Source organism: Mus pahari, chromosome 6 (genome assembly GCF_900095145.1).
Source record: "Mus pahari chromosome 6, PAHARI_EIJ_v1.1, whole genome shotgun sequence".
Lineage (NCBI taxonomy): Eukaryota > Metazoa > Chordata > Mammalia > Rodentia > Muridae > Mus > Mus pahari.
The window spans coordinates 89,295,793-89,300,786 of NC_034595.1; the positions used below are offsets into that span (position 1 = coordinate 89,295,793).

The 4,994-nt window shown below is 49.0% G+C and overlaps 1 protein-coding gene across 1 annotated transcript in view; it reads right to left on the reverse strand.

The window, feature by feature from the left end:
- Nucleotides 1-4,994, reverse strand: part of Cda (cytidine deaminase) — a 27,816-nt gene that overhangs the window by 5,619 nt on the left and 17,203 nt on the right. The gene's annotated exons all lie outside the window — the stretch shown is intronic.

Consider the following 4,994-nt stretch of genomic DNA (forward strand, 5'->3'; position numbering starts at 1 on the left):
CAAGCCAGTAAAGAACATCCCTCCATGGCCTCTGCATCAGCTCCTGCTTTCTGACCTGCTTGAGTTCCAGTCCTGAATCCTTTGGTGATCAACAGCAGTATGGAAATGTAAGCCAAATAAACTCTTTCCTCCCCAACTTGCTTCTTGGTCATGATGTTTGTGCAGGAATAGAAACCCTGACTAAGATACACACCATGTATATAAAAATGTTGGTAAAAAGGAAGAAAGGAAGGGGAATGGAAGAAAAAGGAAGACGGGCCTGGAAGGCTCTAGGATGGAATACCACGTATGTGTATCAAAGAGAATGATGGGCTGCTGGCATCTGAGGGAAAGAGCAAGCAAGACACACGCTTCCAGACAGGTCGCCTTCAAGAATTCAGGCACCTTTGTGCCATTGTCTGGCTCAGGCAGAGGACAGGGGATGATATCCAGAGAATGAAGATTTGGCTGTAGGGGCCTTGGTGGCCACAATCCCTACCCTTCTTGGCCCACAGCTTGGGGACAGCTTGGAAAGAGCATGAGATTTGGGCCAACTTCCTGTTTTGCTCACTGTGTGGCTCTGAGTCATCTTAAGTCACCCAGGATTGTTCCTTTGTCTGTCACACGTGGGTCACACTGACACTGTCATCTACTTGGAAGGATTTCAACAAAATGACATAGCATGTCTCAAGGATGTATAAACTTTATTTTTAAGACCAAGTCTCATGTAGCCCAGGCTGACCTTCAACTTGCCATGTAGCTGGGGATAACCTTGGTCTCATGTGCCTCCGGCTTCCATCTCCCGAGTTCCTGTATTACAGGCACGCACCGCCAGGCCTGGTTTTATGCAGTGCTGGGGATGGAAGCCAGGGCTTTATGCATTCTTCCTGCTGAGCCAAGTCCCAGTCCCAGGGTTTTATAAGTCTCAGAGTGCTATATTGTTGTTGCCTGGGCTAATTTCCGCACACCTTCCATGTGTGGCCTCTGCTATATTTTAATACTTTATTGCATACTGTTTTATTTCATGCAGTGTGCTTTATGCCATCTATAATTAATATTGCCATGCATCAACAGCAGCTGTTGTGCCATGTACTGTGTGCCTAGCGTGCTGAGCTCCCTGCAAAGCATTCTGCAGAGGCTGGCTCATTTCAGATGACTAATATTTACTGAGTACTTACTACATGCCTGGCACTAGGAACTGCCGGGGGTACTACAATGAATAAGACACACAAATTCACCATGGTCATGTCCTTATAGATTAAAGAGAGGAGGGGACAACTAACCAGCCAGCAATGAACCAAGTGGAGGCAGCTAATGATGGGACAGAGCGGCCAGGGGCAGTTTTTTAGATTCCATGATAATTGACTTGTATCCGAAGGTCCAATCAAAGAATGTTTCTGGCTGGGCAGTGGTGGCACACACCTTTAATCCCAGCACTTGGGAGGCAGAAGTAGGCAGATTTCTGAGTTCGAGGCTAGCCTTGTCTACAGAGTGAGTTCCAGGACAGCCAGGGCTATACGGAGAAACCCTGTCTCAAAAAAAACAAAACAAAACAAACAAACAAACAATGTTTCTGTTTTATCTTTTCCCCCTTCAAGTACAGGATTTCTCTGTGTAGCCTGGCTGTCCACTCTGTAAACCAGGCTGGCCTCGAGCTCACAGAGGTCCACCTGCCTTTGCCTCCTGAGTGCTGAGATTAAAGGTGTGCTCTATTGTGCCTGGCAAATCAAAACTGGTTTTGCTCCACAAAAAAGCGGGGTATTCCCGGAGAAGGCTTCCTGCTTCAGAAGAAACCCCATGGGAACCTGAGGGAATGGGGGCCTCTCTGCAGGCCACTCTATGAATCAATCAAGTAAACTGTGCACTTTCTGGGTGACTGGTGTTACAAGCTTAGCCTGTCTTATGTTTCATTTCTTTCTACCTGTGTTGATCCAGGGCCATGCCAGGCAGGCATGGAAAAGGAGCAACAGAGACCTCCCAGAAGTTTCACCCAGGGAACTCGGCCTCCCTTCCACAGCCGGTGAGACCCTATGTGATCTGCCCCTGTCATTTCCCTTCTTGGATATGGTGGCCCGAGTCAGGAGTAACCAGAGGACCAATCCCGCGTCCTGCCAGGAAGCTGGATTCAGCCTCGGTTTCAACCACCCAAAGTTCTAAACTGAGCTAAATAGCTCGCTTCATTCTGCATTGCAGAACCAAATGTTCAGCCGAGGCTCTGCAGAGGAACCAGCCAATCAGCTCATTTAATCCTCTAACATCCCAAAAGACATGAACCTGTGTGCAGGCTCTTGCTACATGTTAAAGATCGTGGAAGAAGCAACTTAGGGTCACAGAGCCAATCAGGGGCAGGACCGGGCTTTGAACTCAGAACCCACAAACTCTGCCTTCGCTTTCCTTGTGGCTTGCAGAAGTAAGAGCAATAATGCCACAACTGTGGTTCTCCTCGGTGACACACTGTGTGAGAGGGAGTTCGCAGAAGTCAATTCATGTGGCCAGGCAACTCCCTCTCACGAATTTTCCAGCTTAGAAAGCCAGGCTGAGGGCTGGGATTATAGCTGGACAGATAGAGTGCTTGACCACAATGCACAGAGCCCAAAGAGGGTGTGATGGACGGCACAGACCCACAGACCCATCACTCAAGTGGTGAAGGCAGGAAGATCGGAGCTTCAGGGTCACAGCCTTTCTTGCAAAGTAAGTTCTAGGCCAGCCTGGCTTATGTGAGACCTAGTCAAAATAATAATACTAATAAAACAGCTAGGCTTAGAGGCTCCTAAGCACCTTAGGTGGACAGTAGGGCAGTCCCCAGTGACCCGGGAGCTAGGGCTTTTATCTGTCAGTTAACATATCTGGCAAGAATGATCAATAACCATCAGACAAGTTGGCTGCATCTAGACATCTCTCCCATGCTTTCCCGATTCTCCTCCCCGGGATACCTTTTATCCCTGGAGCTCAAGGGTTTTTGTGTGGTTTTTGCAGACCTTGGCCGCACACTGAGGTCACGCTTAGCTTGGTGAGCTAGAAACCTACTGACTCTGAGAACAGAGGCTAGGCGTCCAGTGGGACCCCCAGGATCTCACCTGGCTCTGCCAACGTCCACAGCACCCCATCCTTTGTGATCCCAGACAGGGGACTGGGCTGCTCTCTGCCCTGGTCTGTGTCAAAAAGAGCTAGCTGGCCTTCCTCCTCTAAATCCAAGCTCTCTTTAACGAGTCATTAGTGTGATAATGACTGCATTGCTGGCTAGGGGATTCGGTGATGGGCTGAAAATCCAGAGGAGGCCAGTTGGGTGCTAGAAATTGCAGGTGTTTGTGTAAGGAAGTCTGATGATCGCAGCAAGACCTAACCGGTCATGTTTAAAGGCAGGCGATGGGCAAGAGAAAGAGCCTTCCGTTGGGCAAATGCTAATGGAGCCAGCAGGCTACAGACCTCTCTTTCCCCAGCACACCATGGCCTTCTTGGATCAGCTCTGCAGTTGAGTTATTTCTCCCCATTTCTTCGTGAGTGCAATGCACATCCTGCTCAGTGCTCGTTTGCACAAAATGTTCCCAGCTCAGCCTCATTTATCCTCTGAAAACCTAAGGGAACCAGGACAGCCCTGGGCTCCAGAGAAAGCCTGGAACAGCAGCCTGGCTTCCCAAGGGCACACCTGGCTCTGGTCACTGTAACATGACCCTGGAGTGGGTTTTCGGGACCCCTTTGGGGCCAGATGGAAAAGTCACAAGGTCCCTTTCTGTTGCACAGACTATGTCAGGCTTTCTGTAAGCCTTTGCCGCTCTACCAGGCTGCCACTCCATTCACAGGAAGAAATGATCTTCTAGGGTTTGTGTCCCACGCTGCCAAAGACCAATGAATGCTTGGTTAGCCGGCTCTGCTGGCTGGATTTCACTGTGTCCTGTGTCAATTTCTTTAACCAATAATTTGCCAAGATTCCTTCTCGCCTAGCCAATAAAAAAAAAGGGGGGGGGTGTACCAAAATGCAACTCACCACAAAAGCACGAAATTGCTGGGATCTAAACTAGTAAAGAGCCCATTCACACAGGCCTGTGAGCTACACAGCCTAGGTCCAGCGCCAACAGGACCCCACCACACTCCAGTTGGAGGAAGCCCACAGGAGCCAGAGCCACTACATCTGAGGTACTAGAGAGCATTGGCTAGAGATCTAGTTCAGCCAGACCCTAACTGAAGTTGGATTAGCTTAAGCCATAGTCAGTGCTTACATGACTGTCACCAAGTCACCGAGCCAGCTTGCTTTTGAACCCTGGTTTTGGCACCTTTATCTGGAGTTAGCAAAGTTCAACAGATCATTCTGGGCCCACTTAAGAAGAATGGGCACCAATGTCTGCCTCCTGGCACAGAGTGGCACAGTGAACTGTGCCCTGGACTATGATTCTGGGACCAGAGTTTCATCCCAGCTTTATTTACAGCTAACTTCCAGGAAAGTTCCTTAACTTCTCAGGCCTCAAGGTTTTTTGTTTGTTTGTTTGTTTGTTTGTGTCTGTAAAAGTGAGGCGGTGGCCAGGGAGCCCGTGCCCAGTGACTCTCAGGTCCTCTGGCTGTGAGGTTTTGTGTGACATCTTTCTTGTGTACCTCCAGGGATTTATGTCGAAATTGGTGTTACTGAGCCAAAAAAAAAAAAAAAAAAAAAGTCCCTGCTGTGCCAGTCCTCCTGAGTTTACCTGCTCTGTGGGTCAACCCTAAGGGTGGGGTCTGAAGAAGACCTGAAAGACAGGGAAAAGGAGATGGATGGGCACCACTCACTCAGGAGACCGGGGGAAGCCTTTCAGCAGCTGAGAATGAAGAACACCAATTATTAGCCTTAGGATTTAAGGTCAGGTGGTGCTGACCTTTAATCCTAAGGGAGGCAGAGGCAGGTGGATGGCTGTGAGTTGGAGGCCAGCCTGGTCTACAGAGTGAGTTGCTTAGCTGAGCAGACTGTTAAGGACACAGAGTGAGACCTTGTCTCAAACAAAAACAAAACAAAAAAACAACAGAAAAGAAGGAAGGAAGGAAAGAAG